Raw genomic sequence first — 12719 nt, 5'->3', positions numbered from 1 at the left:
TCTTCATAGGTATCTGTTATGAAACACGTCAACTGCCTTGTTGTCTCCTTTGTTCATTTTCCATGTTTCACATCCGTATTGCAGTACTGGCATCACTAGTGTCCTGTACAGTTTTAGCTTGGTTCTTCTTGTGATGCTGTTTGAGCTCCAGGTCTTTTTCAGTCTGATGAATGCATGCACCTCTTGCTTTTGACACTCCTCAGGTCCTTCATGCCACCTCCCTCTTTGCAAACTGTGGCTCCAAAGTAAGTGAACTGCTCTTCCTCTTCAAGATCAGAGATCTTGTCCATTAATCTGAATTATTTCCTGGTTTCTTGCATTAATCCTCATTGTTTTTGTCTTTTGTATGTTAATGTTGAGTCCTACTTGCCTGGCTTCTTCATCCATTTGTGTTGTTTTATTTTGAATATGCTGTTTTGTGGAGGAGAGCAACGCTATGTCGCCTGCGAAGTCTAGGTCGTCAAGTTTTGATGTCAGCTTCCATCGATCACGCAGTGATATTAGAGCCAATTAACCAGAGGCAAAGACTTCTTAAAACTGTCATGGGTGCCCCCCCCCCCTTCACCGCCGCCACAGCGGGATTTTTTTTGTTTGTTTGTTTTTTCGTTGGGTACTTTACAGTTTGCTAATAAACACAGTGGTATGATTTCAGTTCACATTGCACAACAGATACATGATTCACTCGTGACTTGTTTCAGCATCCTGTTTCAACATTTCAATATCATTTAAAGGAATTTCTGGACAATAAGCAATGGAGAATTATGCTGCTATGAATTAATGAAGTAGATTCCAGTTCTGTCCCTTTCAAGTCTCATACAACAGAGATATAGCTGTATGCGAAGCAGATGGCCACTGCATGGAACAATGAGGCAGTGAGGAACCATTCACAGTTCCAATTACTTCATTTCTAGAATTTCTTCATCAACAACCCCCCAAAACGGATGATGGGGGATTTTTCATAAAGGCCTTCAGAAGTGAAGACAGTACAGGGTTTTGAGCAGAAAGAACCCAGACACTCATACTCTGGAACTCGCAGACACTCATACTCTGCAATTCACGCAGCACAAAAACAAGACCACAAAGATAGCAGTGATGGGGTCTGGTTGAAGAGAGACGTAATGACGGCTCGATAACTGCCGGTCCCTCTGCACGCTTTGATTGTCTGTGAATGTACAGAGCCAACATTTCCCACTGATCCCGTCTTGAGCAAAAGATGGCTTTAATTGTGTGCTGCCCCTCGGTAGACCCCTCGTTAGGGCAGAAGTGCAGGTCTTGGTGGGAGGCTGAGCAGCTTCTCACAGCAAAAAGGCACAAGACTCTTGTACTGTGCCTTGGGAACTGAACATAATTAACCAGACATTATATGACTCCAAAACGAAATATCCAGAGAATATGTGCAAGTGTACCGGTATATGTATATGTATATGTACGTGCGTGCGTGCGCACACACGTATATATATATATATATATATATATATATATATATATATATTCTGGTTGCCCTGTTAGGGCAGGCAACCACACTAATGTATGATCAACAGTAAAGTAAAGAATTAATGAATGTCTATTGTAGGCTAGCGTAATTGCATGTGGCAGTAGCTTATCCACGTACCATTCATTGCATGAGGAAGGTGTTTCTCCTTACAGCTGAGTGGGTGATGAAGTCATTGGCTAATGGCTCTGTCCAATGTCTTTACATTATTTTACATGGATGTACGTCCACTATCTTCTTTGTTTCGGTAAAGATGGGCTCTTTATGCCCAACTCTTTTGCTGCTGCAGACTGCAGTAGTCTTTTCCCAAAATTGCTGGAATCCTTCACGAAGAGATGTTATGTCTCCTCTGAGCATGTCCAACTTGGCTGCAGGCTGCAGCTTGCTGGAGGTGCAAGTTAACTTGTGGTTTTGGAGAAGCGCTGACCGTTTCCACTCGTGAAAAAAAGTCAGCATCATTTGCAGAGAGAAAAAGGTGGTAAACTTCTGTAGCATTGAAAGCAGACCACTGGCCCTCATAGCTGCGTCACTGTGTGATGCATGCAAATCCTCTAGAAATGCCATGATTGCACTGTAGTTTGAAACAATAATTGTTCTCACCCCCCCCCCCCCCCCCCCCCCCGTAAAGGTGTGACTACGTGACAGAACGACAGTCATGGGGGAGGGAAGCTCAGGGGGCTAATTTGTGTATTTCTTCATGGGTGCTCAAGCACCAATGCACCCACATAGTCGGCACAGCTGCAATTAACACATTTAGCTGGGGACCCCCTAGAGCCCCTCAAGGACCCCTAGCAGTCCCTGACTGCCACTTTAAGAATCACATTAGTCAATCAGAGAAAAAAACAACAACACACCCATGTGAAGTGAGGGGCGCTCTTATCATCGTACATCATCATGGCGTATATGTAAATGGTGCATTTATATAGCGCCTTTATCCAAGTTAATAATTTGTTTCCTCTAGGTTGCATGCCCGCTCAAACATGCCTGGCAAAGTGTGCCCTGTAGAAGCCTGGCAGGACAAGAGGACAACAGCGTAAGTATTTCTACATTTCACTAATATCGCGTAGAATGTGGGGTGAAATGCAGTGGTGCTCGACTTACCACCCAACAAGCGCTGCCTCACCTCCCGGAGTATAGACTCGACTGAGACAGAGAGAGCTGTTTTATATTGTTGGTGCCCAGTGCTTGACGCTGTTGGGTGAAATCAACCCTCAATGGCTTCTGACAGACATATGGGAGGGGATGGGGGACGGAAGCTTCGCCCGCAGGGGATAGGTTTCCCCTCCCCCAACCCCTCCCCTACTGGGCGGGGTTTTTCCTTACTGGGCGGGGTTTTTCCTTACTGCCGCCCAGTAAGGAAAAAGTAAGGTTTTTCCTTTTCTTTTACGTGCTGCTCTCCTTTCTCTCTATCTCTGTCCGACAATGTATAATTTACAATTTAGGCATTTAGCATACGCTTTTAATCCAGAGCGATTTACATTAAGCAAGGACAAAAAGCATGGCAATACATCACATACATAAAAAGTAGTTATCATGAAACATGCGTAAGCTAAGAACGTAACAGTGGAATATCTATATAATGAAACTATACATAAACTATACATATACTATACTATACTATTCATATATACTGTAAAGTGCTATGACTACATAAAATGCAATTCTAGTGCTGAGAAAAAAAAGGAACTAACCAGGTGCTCAACAGAGATATCAAAACGTGATAATGATAAAAAAGGTGCTCACACAGATCAAAACGTGATCAAGACATAGATAAAAAGAGAAGGATCCGGGCACTCAAAGTTAAAAAATGAGGAACCTACAAGGTCTTCATCAGGGCAAGGTCTTCATCAGGGCCACGTAAAGTGCTATCTAAGGGGCTAGGGCAAGTGCTACGGGCCATGATGGAGTCTGAAAAGGTGAGGTTGCAGTTCTGATTGTAATGGGAAGTGCTTTCCATAGTTTTGGAGCCAGAAGAGAGAAGAGTTTGGGACGTGTGGAGCGCTGTCCCGGCGTTTTTTGTGAAGGTACTTCCAGCTTCCCTGCGTTGGCTGATCTGAGTGCGCGGGAGGGTTTGTAGGGTTCAATCATACTTGCAAGATATGGGGGGGGCATACCTTTGGTTGCTTTGAATGCCAGCATCAGAGTTTTGTATTCTGTGCGAGCAGCGACCGGGAGCCAATGGAGGGAGCGGAGAAGGGGGGAGACATGTGAGAATTTTGTCTGGTTGAAGACCAAGCGAGCTGTGGCATTTTGGATCAGTTGGAGAGGCTTAAGTGCACATGCTGGTAGGCCAGTAAGGAGGGAGTTACAATAGTCAAGTTTTGACAAGACTGTTGTCTGGATTAGGAGCTGGGCTGACTCCTGGGTGAGGAACGGTCTAATTCATCGTATGTTATAGAGTGTAAACCTACAGGATCGAGTGACAGCTGTGATGTGTGTTTTGAACGTTATGTATGTATGTATGTATGTATGTATGTATGTATGTATGTATGTATGTATGTATGTATGTATGTATGTATGTATGTATGTATGTATGTATGTATGTATGTATGTATGTACTGTATGAGGGCACACCTCATGACGTCTGTACTTCAATCCCAATAGGATAATGATGGAAACAGATTTGGTTACGTCACCATCAACAACCAATAAGGGACCACCTTTCTTGGTGACGTAAATAAGGTATGTTTCAGTATGAATTTAGCGTTAAACAGTTTGTCAATAATTTAGCAACCGACCAGGGAGCTCTTTTAGTTCATGTATACTTCAATAGATGCAAAAATATCAACGTAAGTGTTGAAGTTAGAGACACCTATTATTCAGACCATGATTTAGTATTGGTATCATTAAAACTTTGACTTAATTCAGAAGATACAATAGTTTTTTTTATATTAGATCTTAGATGAACAGTTTTTTATTTTCCACAATATATGATAATATATCGGGTTTTTTTGGGAAGCGGTGATGCCAGTGGTGAGCGCACCTCATGGCGCACTCTGCTTGTGCACAAGTAGGCCATGTGCACAAGGCGCATGTTGGCAAGGCGCATGTTGGCATCATGTTGGCGCATGTTGGCATCTTAACGGAGTGCATTTCTAGTTTGATAATGAATTTATTTACGGAGGCAAAACACCCAAATTACACCCAAATGTGTCCCCGTTGCAGTAGCCTACATGCCCTTGGAGGCTTGCCTCTATGCCAACTCTCTCTGTCATGAACCAATTACTCCTCCTGCATGCTTTAATGCTGAACGTGCCTGCATGTATTACATGGCTTTTTGGCACGAAAGTGTTGACATGGCTTAAGTGGGAAATCTTGTTTCTCTGTGGGCCTGGCTGGCACGCATCACGATATACCTAACTACTGTATATGGCCTGGCCTGCTTCTATATGCATATAGGCCTATTAAAGAGAGTGTTCTCTTTGCAGGGAGATTCACAGACTGAGTGTTTTTATCTAAAGAACAATGGCCTTACGCTGGTCCTCTTGGTATTTATTTGATATAATATAAGGGTTCGTTGTCGTCCAGAAAGCTACCCTGAGGATGTCTCTGCTAGATCAATAGTTCCATCCAGCTACAACAGACACATTTCAAATCAATAGGAATCGCTTATGTGTGTGTGTGTGTGTGTGTGTGTGTGTGTGTGTGTGTGTGTGTGTGTGTGTGTGTGTGTGTGTGTGTGTGTGTGTGTGTGTGTGTGTGTGTGTGTGTGTGTGTGTGTGTGTGTGTGTGTGTGTGTGTGTGTGTGTGTGTGTGTGTGTGTGTGTGTGTGTGTGTGTGTGTGTGTGAGAGAGAGAGATACAGAGAAAGAGAGAGATGGTTGTGCTGAGCATTCACAGTCATTCAGGGCCACAATGGAATGATCTCAAATCATTTGTAATATGAAAGTGCACTCTTTGGAATAAACACACTGACATATACGCAGCCATGGCTTAGTGAGTAGAGAGCTCCGAGTGCTCCAGCTCTTCATTTTTTGGTGCCGCTTTGGTCCCTGTCTGAGAAGCACGGGCCCTCATCCTTAAAATAGGTTTTAGCATGTGAACTCTCTCAAGTCGGGGTTAGGGTTAGGGTTAGGTCCTCACTAATAATCATGATAAAATGCCACAATTCTTTCCTACTCAGTCTGTGTCTCATAGGAGGCATTATTTTTACAAAAATGTTAGATTTTTATTATCATGAGGACGATGGCTTCCATTTTTGCATTGCAACTTTTCAGGAATAGAAAGCCTGCAGTTTCTATTAGCTTGGATTCCCCATCGATGATGTCACTGGTGGACGGGTTTCTGAACTGCCCACAGCCCTCCTATGAGACACAGACTAGAACAAAATTGTGGCATTTTATCATGATTATTAGTGAGGACCTATTATATGAAGATAGATTGAAAAGTGGTGAAGTGGTCCTTTAATGTATATTTCTCAGTAGCATTTTGAAATGATATCCCAGCCTTTGACGGTGGTTGAATCCACATGGTAATGATTCATTCACTGCATGGTAAAATAGCAGGAAACAAACTTTTTCCAGTGGTTACTTGGATTTATGTTCTTGCCAGGCAAATTAATCTCCAAGCTGTTCAAATAGGCTCAGTGGGAGAAAGGCATGAAGACAGACTGGTATGCCTGCCAAAAATCAGCTAGAAGAACAACTGTCTTTTACCTGCGACAGGCAGCCAAACGTCATCATCATTCTGTGTCTGTATAGTGTCTGGCCCGGTTTCCCAAAGGACTGTATGTATGAAGTCTATGAAGATGCTTGGTATATTGAGAAAGATCTGCCCTTTGGTTCTTCCTTCATGTCACGTAACACTCTATTATAGCTTAATTTTCCCTCATATTAATTACTGTAATATTGTCTGGGCTGCTACATATTCAACACATCTCACTAAATTACTGATCATTCAAAAAAGGTTTCTGAGAATTATTTCACATTCAAATCGGTATTTCAGATCATTTTTTGTTAATTCATTTAATTTCTTTGATGCTGAAGTAGGCCTTAATTTCAAAGTTTTTATATTTAAATGAGATGAAGAAAGTCACCACTCGCACCACACATTTCTCTGCGAATGGTTTTAATACTGCCACATGTCGACAGGTGTGTGTAGGCTAAAGAGGCTTTAGGGAAACAGGTGTATGTATTCATGCAGGAGGCCTTGTTGTGTTTGACAGTGTTTCCCCAAAAAAGGACATAGTGTTTGATTGGCTGCCATGCAGCCAATTAGGCCGCACACAGGCTTCATGTGCGGCCTAGAGGGAAACTGAGCATGTGCAACACCATACCTCTTACACCATGGTGTAAGAGGTGTCCTTTGGGAAACCGGGCCAATGTCAAGTCTGTTTCATGTGACACATGTCTCATCACCAGTCGTCATGTGTTCACAGTACATTACATACATTTGATGCCAATGACACGCCTTGACTTATGATTTCATCTCGGTTTACAATAAATTGAGTACAAAAGGACCCAGATGGAAACAAGCCATAGGCTTTTGATTGATTGATTGAAAAATGTATTTGACAGTATGTAGAATGGGTACATTTCAAACGAAAGCACAAGTCAATACAAAAACTGTTATACTTTGTGGACGACACCATGAAAAGCACACGACTTGTCAGTGTGTCCACCGTTTTCAATTCATCAGAACATTTAAAGACTATACACTTCTATAAAAAACAGGAAAATCATCATATAAAGAAAGTAAAAAAGGGGGAAAACAAGTACAGTATGGGGGAAAAGGGGTGGGGATTAGACTTTATTTACGGGGGCCAGTTTTGAATTGCGGCCGTACGTAGGTGCTCTTTTTGAAGAAGTCAACGGATTAATGGCTTAATGGCTGTTGGTAGGGCGTTCCACATTTTAGTGGCATAGGAGCTAAATTAATTGAATCCCTTGTTTGAGCCCGAATCTGCATTGCACGTGGTTTGTTGAACTCCCTCTGGTGTTGTGAGTGTGGACTTTGTTGACATTAAGGAGGTATTTAGACAGGTACATGGGTATCTTCGTGGTGTATCGAATCTTGAAGACCAGACCTATATTTCAAGGTTCTGTACTCTGTCGTCAACCCTAAGCCATTCCAGCCTATCAAAATAGGGGGTGAGGTGGGTTCTGGGAGTGAGGCCAAGTCATAGCCTGTTTTGGGATGTCTGGAGCCTTGTTTTAAGGGCCTTTGAGGTGCTGTGGTACTGGTACCAAGAGGTGCATGCATAGTCGAAGAAACCTTGTACGAGGGCTCCTGTTAGGGTCTTCAAGGTGTTTTTGTTGACCCGTGAGGAGATCCTGTACAGGAATCTTGTTCCTTGGTTGACTTGATTACGTTGGTGGCCATTTTATCACCGGAAAGATTTGCCTCCAGGATGGAAGCTATAGGTAATTTCATCTTTTCGTGCGATAACATTGTCACCTACTTTAACCGTCTGCCTTGCTGAGATTACTATTTGATCCAAAGAGAATGGATGATCAGTAACGTTTTTCCCAGGTGTAAAGATAGTTTCTTATCAGCGAGCCAGGTGCAGATTCTACTGAGTTCAGAGCTGAGGGCCTTTTCAACCTGCAGTTTGTTCCCGTCTGAGACCAGCAGTGCAGAGTCATCCGCGAACAGGAACAAGTGCAGTCACAAGCTGATCATCTGTTATGTTCTCTCCCCTCCAGGTAGGATTGCATCTCGTGTTTGATGTGGTTGCTCAAATAGAGGAGGCATGTCATGTGTCAGTGGAGTGGGATGTTCTGAAGCCTGATTGGAATTCGTACATTCGTTTTTTTGTGGCAAGCTACTTTTCAACCTGTTCATAGACATTTTTTTTCCCCATTACTTTCAAGATGGAGCTAAGAATAGCAATAGGGATGTATAGTTGCTGGGGTCTAATTTGCTCCCTTTCTTGTGCAGGGGGGTTACTTTGGCAAGTTTGAAATCTTGAGGGACCTGTCCCTGTTTGATGGAGAGGTTTATTATGTGGGTGATGATTGGAGCTATAGAGATGGCTGAGTCTCTGAGAAAAGTGGAGGGAATATTGTCATGGCCAGTGGCCTTGTTGGGTTGCAGGGCACTCAGTTTTTTACCTCATCAGTTGTTACAATTACCAGTTTAAAATCGTCTTTATAAACACCTAGGTTTTTGTAAGCTTTTGTAGTCAATCAATCAATCAATCAATCAATCAATCAATCAATCAATTTGAGTGTACAAAATGGAACCAAATAGACCTGTAACCCCGAGAGTTTATACAGATTATGGGTCAATTTGATTCCCTTTGTACGCTCTTGGAGTCAAATGAGCACTGAGGATTATACTGTGTTGTCATTGATGCCCGTGTGTAGGAAGTCTTTGTAGGTGAGGGTGTCTGCCCGTTCTCCGGTCTGGCTCTTCTTCTCTAAGAACAGCCCCATGGTGTCCCGCGGGGGGTCAGCGATGCTGCGGCTACACAGGGGCTCTGTAATCCCCAGTAACTCACGCACATGTGCAGAAATGCCCTGTAGTGGCAGACAGCATAAGACGATAAGTCCTTTGAACTGGCGTACAGTATATGTATATATTATGTATATATATATTATGGATATGTGTAGGCATCTCTCTCTCTCTCATCTCTCTCTCTCTCTCTCTCTCTCTCTCCCCTCTCTCTATGGGTGCGTTCGGAAATGCGCACCGGGAGCGCACTCGCCTATTAGTTTGCATTGCACAGTGTGCTCAGTGCGCTATTTCCGAACGCGCCCTATAAAGTAAAACTGCATGCTGTTGTGTGCGATCCTGTAAACCCATTTTATGTATCGAACAGTGGTTTGACAAATAGATCCTATTAAAACTCAGAGCTTATGTTGGTCATACATACAGTATAAAAGATCCTTGAAATTAGGGACAAACCATCGATGTACCTAGGAAAGTAAAAAATAAAAAGGGCTGCCCTAGTGTAGTGGTTAGAGCATATGCCTTTCATGCGGAAGGTTGTGGATTCGAACCCTGCCTGGGGTCAGAAAGGGCATACGGTCTGAGCCAAGTCTCCTGAGGAGGTGTGTCTGAAGCCTGTCCTAGATGGGGTATCCGGATATAAAAACAAATCCATTATCCTATTTATAAATCTGCATACATATTTTGTTTCTCGCCAAATATTGTGCTGTAAAAAAGTTAACTGAACGCTGAGTGTTTGGGCGATGCCAGCCAGATGGGTTTTGGCTGCTCTCTGTCCCTTCATAGCCATTTGGCGAGATGAAGGCCCTTAACAGTACTTTTTACCGGTTGGCACAAAGGTAGATAAAGCTTTATTTATTGTGCACCAGTGTCGCACAGACTCACACACTGACACTGAAAACAGCCGATCTACAAACTCACAAGGGGGTGCAGCATGATCCAATGTGAGCTTAATATAGATCGTCTATTTTTAGTTTTAGACAGAATCAGGGCACTGACATTATCAGATAAGCAGCTACATCAACCTCAGAGTGTCCTGACTACCAATCTTTCAGACGTGGCTGTGCTGTGCCCTATGCAGTGGTTAGTCTGCCCTGAGACTGCAGGTCGGGGTTCGATCCTCGGCCGGGTCATACCAAAGACTCTGAAAAATGGGACCCATGGAGTGCCTATCTATCTCCCTGCTTGGCACTCAGCATCAAGGATTGGATTGGGGTAAATTCCTGCGACATACTAGCATCATGTCCAGGGGGTGTACTTGTACATCAAGCTGCCTCATCCTACAGAAACAGGAGATGGGCTCCTGCCCTATGGGCCTCATGTCTTGGCAAGGCTTATTTTATTCTGTGGTGTTACTCTTTAGATTCATTGTCATCTGGAAGAGTCCCCTCACACACATAAGTTAAGAAAATAAATCTTTATTGCTCCCCATGGGGAAATTCAGGTGTTGGGTCAGAAACAGGCAGCAGTAAGGAGAGGATATTTACAGTGAAATAAAATAAATTGACCCTAGCCATCTGCAATGCATGAACTCGGTCTGACTGAGTTAGTATATTCCATTAATAATTATAAGTACAACATGTACAATCTAACACCAGAAGCAGCTTTATTGTCACATCACAAGTTTACAGGTATAAGGAAGTGGGCACGCGCTTTTGTAGTTTCTGTGAGAAAAGAGAGGATACAGTATAATACACATATGTGTCAGCATAAAAGTGACTGTATAACCGTTTATAGTTGGTATCTGGCTGCATATATGTATACAGTGAATAGTAAGGGGCGCTAGCCCCTCCTATGCCCCTATGTGTGTTTGTACCATGGAAATTATATGATTGGCTGAGCACGGAATGTGATGTATGATGATAAAAGCATGTGATTTTTTGGCCAAATCAATTAGTCTGATTAACCCCTATACTAGTGCCGTATACCAAATGTAATGAAAATTGCTGAGCACATTGCGACGTGTTTAAAAAAAAAACGCCTACAGTGTTGACAATAAAATGTTTACGGCAGTTCCTCCTATGCCTAGAGGCATTTGTCATGGTCATGGCTCTGTAGTAGTTTCTAGATATTCCACTGTTAGGTTCTTAGCTTACGTATGATTCTTGATGACTATTTTTATGTATTTGATGTATTACCATGTTTTGTTCTTGTTTACTGGAAATCGCTCTGGATTAAGAAATGAAAAATGAAATGAAATGAAATCTATATTTTACCCAGGGTATCTGGGCTAAGCTCAAGAACTTGTTTCCAGCCAGGCCCTGCTCATAGAACACATTTCATCGTAGTGGTTGATGCCTTGTTCAAGGGCATTTCAGCGGTGGTAATTTTAACGTGTCGGACGGCTGGTTCGAACTGGGAACCTTCCGGTATCTAGACCGCGCCGCTATCCGTTCGGCCACCGCTGCCACAAAGAGCATCTGCTAAATGCCTAAATTGTAAATTATTGTACACACCCCAGCAGTCCATGTGGGAATGTGCCAGAGTCAAGCTGGAGTCAGTAATCCAAGAACACAACAGAACATAATGGCCAGGCTTGGTTGTGGAGCCTGGGGGTTACTGGCAAGAAGACCGTCTATAGGTCGCTATATTTTGTGCTGGCATGAGTACATACATGATACACAATTACACACACTCGCTCTTGTGCTTTTTTACCTTCATATGTGTGAAGTCTGTGATTCCTAGCCTCGGTAGATAGATGCAATTTACATAAATCAGCTTCCTGCCTGTGATGCAGTTCTCTGTGAAACAGACCTGTGATAATATAAATTAGCATTGCTTAGCACTTGTCTCAATGCACCAGAGTCAATTAAAATGCTGTAATTGCTGTTTCAAATTACTTTTGTGATATATGTTGCTGCACAATGTGCTTACCAACTTCTGAGATATATATAAAAGAATGCAATATAAAAAATATAAGAAATAAAGATATGAAATCCTCAATGGCATTTGAAAATCTCTCCAGAGGATCTCAAAGTCTGGTAAGCAAAATGTGTGTGTGTATATATATATATATACACACACATATATATATATATATATATATATATATATATATATATATATATATATATATAGCTTCAAAACCAGTTTGACTTTGACCACTTGACTTTAACCCTATTCATATAGGCTACTATCTACAAGACTAATCTAGAATAAATTGGGAAAATGTGGAATACATTTCAAAATAATGTCTTCTCTTTTTGAGGCCCCTAGCTGGCACAATTTCAAATGGGGGTCTGTGGCGGCCCAAAAAATACAAGATCAATTTGGTGGTCCATGTGAATATGTTCGAGATCCACTGCTTCACTATGTTGAATTGAACCTACCCACCTTGTATTGTGGATATCCTATGAATTCTATCCACTGTGCAACATCTTGGCAACTCCACTGTAGAAACTCCATAGCCTCATGTGTACGTTGTCATGGCAACAGGTGATATGTGATCTATTTGCTGCTCTCCTAGCTAGGTATAAAGAAACGATTCAAGTCAGACATAATTATGGCCTAAAAGTAGCAGACATGTCGTGCTGACAATCTTTTATAAAACTTTGCCAAAAACTGATGCACTTTATTATTATTATTTTAAAGGTTAAATAGTTGAAGTAAAGAAATTCAAATAGTTAGAATAACAGGGCCGAAGATATTTGGCTCAGGCGAGGCGGTCCTGGTCCTATTGTAAAGCGATCAACGTTGATTGGTTTGACGTCTGGGGTGTAGCCAATCGGCTTCGTATAATTTAGGGCCGTTCTCGATCTAAGCGAACGGATTGGTTGTTGTGGGCTTGCTTTCTTTGTCCCGCCCACGATCAGCGGAAATGGTGACGGCCAGACCAG

The sequence above is a fragment of the Electrona antarctica genome (assembly GCF_951216825.1).
Source record: "Electrona antarctica genome assembly, chromosome: 17".
NCBI lineage: Eukaryota > Metazoa > Chordata > Actinopteri > Myctophiformes > Myctophidae > Electrona > Electrona antarctica.
The sequence above is the reverse complement of the archived record's forward strand: the minus strand, read 5'-3'. Positions refer to the sequence as shown.